Source organism: Pelobates fuscus, chromosome 2, assembly GCF_036172605.1.
Source record: "Pelobates fuscus isolate aPelFus1 chromosome 2, aPelFus1.pri, whole genome shotgun sequence".
In the NCBI taxonomy this organism is placed as follows: Eukaryota; Metazoa; Chordata; class Amphibia; order Anura; family Pelobatidae; genus Pelobates; species Pelobates fuscus.
In genome coordinates this window covers 194,778,180-194,791,710 of record NC_086318.1, presented here as the reverse complement: position 1 = coordinate 194,791,710, position 13,531 = coordinate 194,778,180, and the positions used below count along the sequence as shown (strand labels likewise).

Genomic DNA, 13,531 nt, shown 5'->3' with positions numbered 1-13,531 from the left:
AAATGTAGCACTAACCAACCAGCCCAGTTTCATGTCTTTTTGCTGTTGTAGGGGGACTGGATGATCTTTATTTAATCAGTAATAACAAAGAAAAAACTGCTATTATCTTTAATAATAAAGCCAGTAAAAATCACAATTTTTACAGCACAAACTTAGCACTAACAAAACAGTGATTTCTTTTAATGTGCTGATTGTAGAGGGGCCAGCTGCGCCCCCTCTGTACTTTCCAGATCATTCCAGATGACAGCTGTGTTTAACAGGGCAGGTAATTATTCTGTTGTCATTTACTTACCGTAACTCTTTTTGATGAGTTCAGAGATGGGCATTTACAACTTTTTAGGGTTATTCAATAAAGTGAGATTTCAAAATAAATTTCAAGATTAATGTAAAAATAGCCAAAACTGGGGGATGTGGCTACAGGGCGTTGCTGGATGGATGTGTGTTCCTGAACTCCATCTGAGCAGCAGACAAATTTGAGCGCAACCATAAAATATGGCAGTATTTTAAGGAATATATGAGGAGATGCTGATTAGCACAGAATCATGTTTCTGTGGATGTGTAATTGTCTTCAAATGGGAAAGCAATGCACATACAATGCAGGGGTGGCCCAAACATTGCTTTTAAAACTACAGTGTGAGGAAAATTGTATTTTTGATACTACAGCGAGTGTTTCTTTTAAGCATCTAGCAGCTGCTCATCTGGTTTTTTTTTTTTTTTGGTTTTTATCACAGTTATGAGTAGGATTATTAACCCCTTAAGGACCAAACTTCTGGAATAAGAGGGAATCATGACATGTCAGACATGTCATGTGTCCTTAAGGGGTTAAAGGGACAATCCAAACACAATAACCACTACATTGTTATAGTGGGTATGCTGCCAGAAGTGCCCTAATGCTTCCCTAATTTTAGTAGTGAAACAGTTTTTACCTGGATTTCACCTGGTGCCTCCATGCAGCAAAGGGAAGTTCTATGTCTGATCTAAGCCTGGATGTGTGGGCTTTAACTATTCGATGGAGAGTGATCAACTGACGGATGAGCTAACGGAAGTTCATAACCATGAGCTTCCGGATGTTTGAAAGCTGTAATGGAGGTGAAAAGGGGTGCTAAAATAGTTTGACTACATACAATGGGGTGATGGGGTGCTAGTGTACTTTTAGTATCAGAACCACTGAAGTGTGCTGTAGTGGTTATCGTGCAATTCTTTGTATTATGTATATGGAGGTCGTCTGGACCTTTAAATTTACTTGAAATCCCCCTCCCAAGGTGTCTTGGATTGGAAAAGGAGATTGCAGACAGCTGTTCAACTGCTCTATAAACCCTCACAATGCTGCATATGGCGTAATGGTATACTAGTGACCATATTGCTGTAGCTCTCCCAAATAATGTGGTAGTCCTGATTTTTTAAAACTGGAGAACTGGATAATATTAAAGGGAATCTCCAGTGCCACGAAAACAAACCGTTTTCCTGGCACTGCAGGTTCCCTCTCCCTCCCACCCCCCAATCCCCGGTTACTGAAGGGGTGAAAACCCCTTCAGTCACTTACCTGAGGCAGCGACGATGTCCCTCGTCGCTGTCTCCTCCTCCGCGCCGCTCCTCCTACTGACTCCGTCGGCCGGTGGGTGAGACTGATCCCGCCCACCGGCTGGGGAGACCTAATGCGCATGCACTAGCGCTCCCCATAGGAAAGCATTGAAAAAGATTTTCAATGCTTTCTTATGGGGAAATGAGTGACGCTGGAGGTCCTCACACACCGTGAGGACGTCCAGCCACGCTCTAGCACAGATAACCTGTACTATAATCCAGGAAGTTCCCTCTAGTGGCTGTCTAGTAGACAGCCACTAGAGGTGGAGTTAACCCTGCAAGGTAATTATTGCAGTTTATAGAAAACTGCAATAATTACACTTGCAGGGTTAGGAGTAGTGGGAGTTGTTACCCAGACCACTCCAATGGGCAGAAGTGGTCTGGGTGCCTGGAGAGTCCCTTTAAAAGTTATATATAGCATAGGCTTGTTTTTAGGATTTTTATTACCCATGCTTTTTAGATAGTGGATTTAAATATATAGAAAAACAACAGATTAGACATGCTAAGAACTCAATCATTAGTATCTTTTTTGGGGTTTGCTTTAAAAGGGACACTATAGTCAACACAACAACTTTAGTTTACTGAAGCAGTTTTGGTGTATAGATCATGCCCCTGCAGCCTCACTGCTCAATTCTCTGCCATTTAGGAGTTATATCACTTTGTTTATGAACCCTAGTCACACCTCCCTGCATGTGACTTGCACAATCTTCCTAAACACTTCCTGTAAAAAGTCATCTAAAGTTTATCCTTTCTTTATTGCAACTTCTGTTTAATTTAGACTTTCTTATCCCCAGCAATTTTAATAGCTTGCTAGACCATGCAAGAGCTTCCTGTATGTGATTAAAGTTCAATTTACAGAGCAAGAGATAAAATAGTTTAAGGTAAATTACATTTGATTGAAAGTGAAATCAGTTTTTTCCATGCAGGCTGTGTCAATCACAACCAGGGGAGGTGTGGCAAGGGCTGCATAAACAGAAACAAAGTGATTTAACTCCTAAATGGCAGTGAATTGAGCAGTGTGATCCTGTATAGCAATTAGCACGGTCCTCTAGGGTACAAACACGCACAGTCTTTTGTTTTAATATAAGTTCAGTCACTTTATTTGGAAATCCACACCGGAGGCAGAATCAGGAACAACACCAAAGAAATAATAATCATGTAACACAAATCCCTGCAAACAAAATCCTAGATCGTCTGAGCGCTTACTAACATTCAATGTCCCTCTCTAGCGAGAATTAAACAAACAAAACCGCTTTCGCCAACCTTGTTTTTAAACAACTCTCTGCATCCCAGTGCTCAGTCACCTTGACTGCTATCCTTCTGCACCCCAGTGCTCCAAGCCAGCCTGCTGCTTCCAACTTCCAAAGGAGAACCAAAATTCCGTTCTCACTTGCCTAGCAGGGAGGGGTTTCATTCAGACTAATTTTTTGCACTTCACATTCCTCACAGGAAAAAAGTTAAAGTAGATTTAAACTGCTTATTTAATGCTGTAATTTCTGCAGAAGTTAAAGACAATGACAGTATAATTTATTTGTTCAACTTACTGTGCATGTAGGTTACTGTGAGAGTGATCCATTCACGGACTGCATAGGGATAAGAACATTGTAGTGGTTGGGTTTCGAGGTTAGATATTTTTGTGGACTACACTCTCTTTTTGCTCATCCAACCCGTAGGCTGCCTAAACATTATGGAAAATTTAGCCCACAAACATTGGCAGTTCCAGTTACCTATTGTTTGTTCAATAAAATTATATGAACTTTTGCTGGTTTAACATAATGGGAAATGTGATCCTCAAATATTTATAGTTCTATACTTAATCATCATTACTAGCGACTACAACTTCCTACATATTTGTGTATCACATTTCACAGAACATTGATCCAGCAGAGAGAAGGAGCAGGCAAAAAGGAGCAGACATAAAAAAGGGAGTGTGTAAGGGTAGTGGCCAACTTAGTCATGCCCACATGGCAATCAAATGAATCTTGCAATCTGGAGGCACTAACTCTTGGCTCACCCCCCAATATATGCCATTTTAGTCAGATCAGGGTGACTATAGGTTTTATTTTAAAACATGCTAGGTACCCTCAAGGTGACTCATTTTTACCTGTGTAAAAAAGAGGTGAGCCAGACTAAGACCTATTATTATTTATATATGTACTATATCGTATTAACAACCTTCCTACTAAACTTTTCAACAGCTGCCTCAATTGAGAGGGAGCAATGAATGTAAAACAGCACGTAGAAGTAAATGTCCCTTTTGTACCGATTCTTTGTCATTACTAGAACTTTTAAATTCTATAAGTGAAGTAAAAGCTGGGACAAATCTAAAGGGGAACTTTAACTTCTGCGGAAATTACAGCATTAAATAAGCAGTTGAAATCTACTTTATGTTAACCTTTTTTCATGTAAGGAATGTGAAGTGCAAAAAATGAGTCTGAACTAAACCTTTTTCAAAGATACAAATATAATAATCCTTGCTTGCAAGCTTTTATTTTTCTTTGTTTAAAAATATTGACTCCACTTATTAATTTTGCAGCCTACCTCTGCATTCCTTTTTTCGGTAACATTAAATTTTTTCCATTAAAACAGATGGATGTGGGGGGTTGGGAGGGGGGGGGACTTGACCATCAACCTGAAAGGACGCCATTCCTGTATGCTCCTCTACGAACACAAACAAATCTGAGAAATATCACACTGCCACCAGCCCATCCAACCTCAAAAAGTGGACAGCAAGATCCCTTAACCCACCCCGAGGAGATTGATGCCATTTTTTGCGGCTTCCCACCAGCCCAAGCGGAGGCAAAAACTCAGGGCCTACCCCACGCTGACATACACGGGCCTGGAGGCAATCCTGAGCAACACCGCGGCAAGAAAAGCGTGGGACAGTGCTCTTCCCCAATGGCAACAGACCAGCCTGACTGTATGCCGGCCATGGGACGCCGCTCGCAACGACCGCAACACCCGGTAGACAACCGGGACATTGGGGCCATGCTTCAACGGCCCACGCAGGCCAAATCTGGCCCCGCGGAATCCCAGCGACCCGCAACCCAAACTCACCACCAGCAACAATCGGAGCCAGAAACCTCCACGGACACTCAACCAGAGTGCCTAACGAGGCTGGATGACCCGGCCGACATGACCCCAACTACCAGGCATGTTTTAAAAATATTGCTGACAGACTTCCACAAAATCTTAGCGGCAGAACTCGCCCCCATCAAGAAAGACGTCAAAGCAATCACGGAAAGAGTGCAGGTGTCTGAAAGAAATATTATGATCCTGCAGGAACACCAGTCGGAGCTTCAAGAATCATTACAGCAAATATGGGCACAACAAAGAGCCATGACTGCACAATTGACAGCTTTGGAGGAACAGCAAAGGCGCACCAACATAAAAATACGGGGTATCCCGGCAGCCACCTCACCGGAGGAAATACCACACTACTCCAGACGCCTGCTGGCCACAATTCTCCCTCCAGCCACAGCAAAGAAATTAGCCACAGCAGAAATATACCGTCTACCCACATCAGCAAGAGCACCACCAAACACGGCTCGAGACGTTATACTCAAATGCCCAACACTTCAGGATAAAATCCAGTTCATGTTGGCCCTTAAAGGTAAAACACCGCTGGTGTTCGAGGGTGCTACCCTGAACTTCTACCAAGACCTCACAAAAGCCATGCTCACCTGGCGTAAAACTTTCCATCCGCTCACCAGCGACCTGAGATCAGCGGGCATTGATTATAGATGGGGGACTAACGGCTCCCTGGTTGTTCACCGGAACGGAACCCAGCATACAATCTCCTCAATGGAGGACGCACCCATGCTACTGGAGGCCCTGGGAATAACGACTCCGGCACCTGCAAATTCACCCCAGAGACCAATCGTGGACAATGGGGACCCAGAACGCGTTGCCCTTTTGTCCCAAGGGCCAAGAGTTCCCACAACCAGGCCGCGGACCGAGGGCAGCCTCTGGGGACCAGCCCGACGCAAGGCACTTGACCCCGCCGGCGGACACGAACCCTGAACACAGGCACAGTCTCAGCAAGACTCGGGACTACTAAAATGTTCTTGCTCACTAAGTTTACAGGCGATGGCGATTCGAGGGGTACCCGACAGGACCCCCAACGGCTTCAAAGTCGCCCGATCGAGGCCTGAGGCCTACGGGCTTGAGCTCGGGTGGGACGGCCGCTCACCCAGTTCTCTGGCCGGAGATCCGCCCCCCCCCCCCCTCTGGGCCGGGGGGGTCATCCCGGTCCCCACGGGAGACCACCACCGCACATAGCTAATTCTATACTCAGATCGAGCACTGTGAGACGAATGGCACGCACCAAGATGGCCGACCTCCAGCTAAACGGCATAACTACAAGCAGCGCACTGACAAGTCTACTACCTTGTGGCGAAGAACTGCTGCGGCCTCCTCACCTAGCCCACCTAGTGCCATTCGGGCAAACGACCTCCCTGGGCACTCCTCTTCAGGCAAAGATGCAGGCACACAGGAGGATAAATGTCAATCGGATAAATATCAATCTGCCCACATAACGCAGCGGACACAGCGCACAGGCAGCGCTCTGCACCCAAAGCTGAGGCTGGAAGAAGCACAAACGCAAGCAAGACCATGGCTAGCAAGTCCCAAAGCAATCAAGCACCAAGCGGGAAATTATAAAGGACTTGACGATGCCCAGGATGCAAGCCGAACCAGCGCAACAGCAAGAGTGGCTAAGCGGCTGAATACATATCTCAATATATGCATGTAACTATTATTCTAGCAGAGCACTGTTTATTATTGAGTCTGGCATACCGCTCTTATTATTTTCCTTGTTGTAAATGCAATATTTAGTACTACTGCTACTCTGCATAGATATCACTTAAATTGCCTGAACCTTGTTTGACATCTAAACCTAGCTAGCCCAGTGACTCGCTGCCCCCTGGTGGTCAACCCTAAGCATTATGAAGAAACTTGCACCCAACTCAAATTTCTGTAAGCCTGTAACCTACTACTTGTAGCATCCCTACTTAAATAAGCATGTAATAGCTCAGTTATAAAGTTTTATCAATGTACACCAAACCTGTTATATCTAACAGTTAAATGAGATGCCTCTTTTACCATAGCTTTGTATGACGCTATTGTTTAACACTGATCGCCTAAAAAAAAAAATGTATGCATACCCAACTTGTCACAATATTGATATCGTATGTCTCTGACAATCGAGCCTGTCAATGCTATTGTGGCGACACAGGCACTGTTGTAACTACCTGCATACCAAAAATAAAGAATTTAAAAAAAAAAAAAATACGCATGGCAACGGACACACTATCTTAACACCTCCCCTACCCCCCCGTTACTCCCATGGTCAGGAGTAAACACACTTAAAGGAAAGGGTACATTCATCACCACCACACTCCTCGACATAAGGCAGCCGGGCACTCTACGACCAATAACTCTCTCACCGCATCCTCAACACCCTTGCTCCTTAGGATACACCCTTAATGGAGCACAGTATACGCAACCCGGGCAGAACTGCCCGACACGCTAGAAATCCTACTGAAAGCCTCCACTGACCCTTACATACATAATAATCAAGAAGTCTTCTACACCAAGCCTGATACACCCACCACGAAAGACATACATTCAGCCTGTCTACAGCCAGATTTAAAACGCAAAAATAGTGCTTTCTTCAGAATGCCTAGCTACTGTATAATTATGCATGTATTTCATCTTACCAGTGACTATTGCTGGAGCATTGCAAACGATTTCTTGTTACATTGTGCACACAAAAATAAAGAATTAAAAAAAAAAAAAAAACAGATGGATGTGATACATTTTATAATGTCTTTGATTTAAATGGCCGATTCCACATTCCATTTAATATGGTATTGGAGTGTTTTCGGTGTAATGTTGCATGGATACACTTTGTTGTTTTAGTACTCTTCAAATTTTGTTCTAATCCTATGTAAATCCTTTGTAAAACTATGGCGTAGGTCACTGACTCAAGGTTAAAGGGACACTGTATCATTAAGAACACATAACTGTATTCCTAATGCTGCAGTATTCATGTTCCTAGTTAGTTTTAGGCACCCAGCCTGTAAATTAAAAACAAAAGTAAATAATTGTATTCATCTTCTCTCCTGCTGTGGCCTCCTCCTAGTGTTAATGTCATCCTGGATTTGTGCCTGCATAATGACAGCCCAATTTGATGCTAATCATAGAAGACCTCAGGGGACCATAGGTGCATGCTCGGTACTCGCCACAATGTGCCTATGATTTTGCCACTGCATGCAATGATTCTCTATAGAAGACTGATGCCACTGAGCATGTGCGTGTGATATCACGCTAGGGTACTGGCTCTCATATTCATAGGGCTTGGAGGCATGGCTTCAAAGCAGTGCTTCCAAGCCTTCTAATTACTAAAATATTAAAACTTTGGGCCGCTAAGGAGGGGAAAGAAGTCTTAAAACATTGCTGAGACATTTATTTTTGGTAAATATTTTTACCAACGAGTGGGCAGGGTTGTTTTTTGGCATCTGTGAAAAAATAGACAATATAATACTTGCACAACCAAGAATTGTTGTATATATATTTATTTTTTTAAATCTAGATTCTCTCTAGTTTTGTTTTTTGTTTACTGTATGTAGGTATAGCAATTATCCTGCTGTTAATGTCACTTGGAATAATGATTTCAAGGATGGACAATATGCAGATATTGTTATCGGTATTGTTGTGACAATACGGTTTTGAAGCAGATGGTCTTCCATAACGTCACTTGTGATGATCACTCAATGAATTATACGAAGAAAATATAGATCTTCAAATTATTTTAAAAAAAATTGTCTGCAGAGCAGTAGTTATTCCAATTAGTGTTATTGCTTATTCTCATTAACAAGCAAAAACATTAAAGGATAAAGGATCTTTAATATTCCAGTTTTTCTTTTGATGTGACTGTTACGCTTTATATTGTCTGTCTTCTTTGTATATTGCAGTCGCTTACTTTTCTGAAATATATTGCTTTATTGTCTTTAATTGTTCATCAAAAGACTTTTCTTTTTATAAATCTTTAATAATGATGTTAGTACCGTATATACTCGAGTATAAGCCGAGTTTTTCGGCACATTTTTTGTGCTGAAAAACCCCAACTCAGCTTATACTCGAGTCAATGTCTGTATTATGGCAATTTACATTGCCATAATACAGACTGGGGGCTGGCAGCGAGCACTTACCTCTCCTGCAGCTCCTGTCAGCTCTCTTCTCCTCCGCGCCGGTCCGTTCAGCACCTCTGTCAGCTCCCAGTGTAAATCTCGCGAGAGCCGCGGGGTCATAGTGCGGCTCTCGCGAGACTTACAGTGTGAGCTGATAGAGGAGCTGCACGGACCGGCGCGGAGGAGAAGGGAGCTGACAGGAGCTGCAGGAGAGGTAAGTGCTCTCTGACAGCCCCCCTCCCCCCACTGAACTGCCAATGCCACTGGACCACCAGGGAGTGAGAGCCCCCCTCCCTGCCATGTATCAAGCAGGGAGGGGGGGACGAAAAAAAAAATAATAATAATAAAATAAAATATTAAAAATAATAATATTAAAAAATAAATAAAAAAATATAATAAAAAAAATTAATTAACAAAAAAATTACAATTATTATAATTAAAAAAATATAATAAAAAAAATGCCCACCCCCCACCAAGGCTCTGCATCATACACACATTCAGGCATTCATACACACACACTGCACTCATATACACACTGCACTCATACACACACACTGCATTCATACACACACACACTGCACTCATTTAAACACTGCACGCACACACACACTGCACTCATACACACACACACTGCACTCATACACACACACACTGCACTCATACACACACACACTGCATTCATACACACACACTGCATTCATACACACACACTGCATTCATACACACACACTGCATTCATTATATACACACAGTAAATACAAATTGAATTAATATAATTTTTTTAGGATCTAATTTTATTTAGTAATTTACCAGTAGTAATTTACCAGTAGCTGCTGCATTACCCACCCTAGTCTTATACTCGAGTCAATAAGCTTTCCCAGTTTTTTTGGGTAAAATTAGGGGCCTCAGCTTATATTCGGGTCGGCTTATACTCGAGTATATACGGTACTTCTTGTCTTGCAAGTGCTATGACTTGCCTATAATTGGTTGGTTGCATTTGTTTCTCCAAAGCAGTATCCTTTATATGTGCTGTCTTTTGCTTCACAATACAAAGTGTATTAACTGTTTGCATAAACACTTTCTCTTACTGTACATTTTATATGTTCGTTTTGCTCGCTTCTCCAATGATGCGTTAGTATAATTTCCTTCTTTATTTTTTAGCTCAGGGAATAATAATTGAACATAGAAGAAATAATTGGTCTGCCTCACAAATATGCAAATCTAAGATACGTGTAGATATTGGGCTTGTAGATTTGATAACATCACACAATGGCAGTATCACAGAAGCCTGCAAACAAGCTTTTGCATATGATTGCTGTTGCTGGATACTTAGACAAAACAAACAAGCGGTGGTCTGCCCTGTAGGAAGTAGTTCAATTTAATATTGTTACTCCTGTGGCATATTTTTCATACAGTGCATTCAGAAGATGTGCTGAGATGTCTAGAGACTGAAGAAATCGGTCTGGTCGTCAACTGTCTATGTAAGATTGTGTACACCAATAACAATGTCTTTGTGCCTGTAGGATTACGTGTCTACATGCTTATTGGTTGGTTTTTTTTGCATGTATGCCTATAATATTTTTTGTATGACTCAAATAATAATAATAAAAAAAAAAATGTATGCGCAAGGCTTTTATTAATTAGTTCTGGCACTGAACACAATCCCACTCAACTACCACACACATAACCCACTCAGCTGTATTGCTTAGGGTGGAGCAATGAGGTGGCCCCTCTTTCATTCTTTCACTGGAGCACTAGCATTGCCACTGCTTGGATAGTGCTGGCGGTTCTTTGTAGAGGAGGAGAAGGGAGAGACCATGTAGTGGGACAGGTCTGGATTCCAAGTCGGGGACAGTTCACCTCTTGTTCCCATTACAGTTCCAATTTAAGAAACTATTGACTAATACAACAAAGAATAAAACTTTTATTTCAAGAAGAAACAGAAAAAAAATGTAAAACCCATATAAGAGAAAATAATCTTTAACTGCTAAGTGAATCACACACATACTTTAAAAAAAATAAATGTTTCATGACTTACTAAGAACACTAAAAAAAGCAAGCCATTAAGTGCATAGGACATGCTTTGAACTCACAAAAATATAAAAACAAAGAAAAGATTCTCAAAACGGATTCCGTATAAAAGGCTAAAAGGCAAGATTAATAATACAGAGAAAATATAATGTTGCAATGGTAAGATTACTTACCGTATATACTCGAATATAAGCCGACCCGAATATAAGCCGAGGCCCCTAATTTTACCCCCAAAAACTGGGAAAACTTATTGACTCGAGTATAAGACTAGGGTGGGAAATGCAGCAGCTACTGGTAAATTTCTAAATAAAACTAGATCCTAAAAAAATTATATTAATTGAATATTTATTTACAGTGTGTGTATATAATGAATGCAGTGTGTGTGTATGTATGAATGCAGTGTGTGTGAGTGCAGCGTGTGTATGAGTGCAGCGTGTGTATGAGTGCAGTGTGTGTATGAGTGCAGCGTGTGTGTATGAGTGCAGCGTGTGTGTATGAGTGCAGCGTGTGTGTATGAATGCAATGTGTCTGTGTGTGTTGCAGAGCCTTGGTGGGGGTGGGCAATTTTATTATTATTTTTTTTAATTATTTTAATAATTTTTTTTATTATTATATTTTATTTAATTATTTTTTATTTTATTTTATTATTATTTAAGTTTTTTCGTCCCTCCTCCCTGCTTGATACATGGCAGGGAGGGGGGCTCTCACTCCCTGGTGGTCCAGTGGATGGGCACTGTGTAGGAGGGGGGCTGGGAGAGAGTTTACTTACCTCTCCTGCAGCTCCTGTCAGCTCCCTTCTCCTACGCGCCGGTCCGTTCAGCACCTCTGTCAGCTCACAGTGTAAGTCCCTCGAGAGCCGCACTATGACCCCGCGGCTCTCGCAAGACTTACACTGGGAGCCGACAGAGGTGCTGACCGGACCGGCGCGGAGGAGGAGGGAGCTGACAGGAGCTGCAGGAGAGGTAAGTAAACGCTCTGCAGCCCCCACAGCCCCCTGTCTGTATTATGGCAATGTAAATTGCCATAATACAGACATTGACTCGAGTATAAGCAGAGTTGGGGTTTTTCAGCACAAAAAATGTGCCGAAAAAAACGGCTTATACTCGAGTATATACGGTATTCAATAAAAGCTCTTCAATCTAATCAAATTGCTTGCCTGTAAGCTACACCCCATTTGAGTTTCCTTATTATAAATAACAGCACATAAACTATAGATATAATCTTACATTGCAATAGTGTATATGACATAATTGTTTCTTTATATGAGAAGCATTTATGTAATATAGTAAATAAAATGTATAAATGTTAGCTGGAAAAAAGTTAATGGAAATGTGTAGCATAGCACCCTGCTTATGCCTTTTCATTTCTATTTTGTGAAATAATATATGACTCACTCTTAGGTAACTTTCTGATAAATCCCTCCATCCCCCACCTTTCCCTTGCCCCCCACTCCTTCCCTCTGATCTCCTATTCCAGTGATGGCGAACCTTTTTGAGCCTGAGTGCCCAAACCGCAATACATGCCAACTTGTTTTCCCTCAAAGTGCCAACATGGCAATTAAACCTGAATACTGAGGTTTACGTTTAGAAAAAACTACTCGTACAGTTAACAACTTTTGTTTTAAAAGAAGAACACAACAGAGAGTTAAATTATACAAATTTTAAATAATGATATAAATTAAGCTTATATTTATTAGTATCTCCAACAAATGCAATACATACACACAGACTGCTGAACACATTCACACACCAACTGCTTAATACATACACACACCGAGACACAGACAGACATTCACACACACAGTCCGCTAAATACACGCACACTGCTGAGAACACAGTCTGCTCAATACACGCACGCAGTCTGCTGAATATACGCACGCAGTCTGCTGAATACACACACGCAGTCTGCTGAGTATGCACGCAGTCTGCTGAATACACACACACACACACACTGCTGAATACATAAAGACCGCTGAACACACACACACACATATACCGCATTGAGGGGTGCAGTGTATGTGTCTGTGTGTAATGCTGTGTGTGGGGGGTAGGGTGCTGTCTGTGGGGGGGTAGGATGCTGTGTGTGTTTGGGGGAAAGGGTGCTGTGTGTGTGGGGGGAGGAGTTGAAGATGCATTACATTTTTTTTTTTTAACATATTAAATATTTATTAAATCAGTATCCCCCCCTTCTCTTCTTCTTACCTTTGGTGAAGGGTAGGGGGGGAACACAGCCACCCCTGGTGGTCCGGTGGTGGTATGCAGGACAGGAGGACATGTCCTGCAGCTCTCCTGTCCTCCCGCGCGATGCTGTGTGGAGCGTTACCATGGTAACGTGCGGCAACGCTCCACACAGCTTGCGGGAGGACAGGAGAGCTGCTTCCGCGATCCCTACCCCCTGCTTCTGATACTCCCGACATGGAAGCAGAGTAGGCACCTGCCGTTTCGGGCAGGCAGACGCCTACTCTGCAGTGATGGCAAACCTATGGCCGCGTGCCCACAGAGAGGGCCCGGCGTGCTATAGGTTCGCCATCACTGTCCTATTCACTCCTTTCCCCTGCTAATCATAGCAATGCTATAAAGAAATGCTCTAGTTTTGAAATAATCAAAGTTAGGCATGTACCCCAAACTCTACTCACCTAATCCTTGGGGCGGCTCGTGACACAATTTCATGCCATATCCCACAATGGGTTTCAGTTGTTATCTTGATCCTTAACTGGATGCAAATGT

At 42.4% G+C, this 13,531-nt stretch overlaps 1 protein-coding gene across 1 annotated transcript in view; it reads right to left on the bottom strand.

Annotated features, from left to right (window-relative positions):
• The window catches only part of LOC134587017 (cytochrome b5 reductase 4), a 267,126-nt gene that overhangs the window by 77,294 nt on the left and 176,301 nt on the right, over nt 1-13,531 (bottom strand). The window lies entirely within an intron of this gene.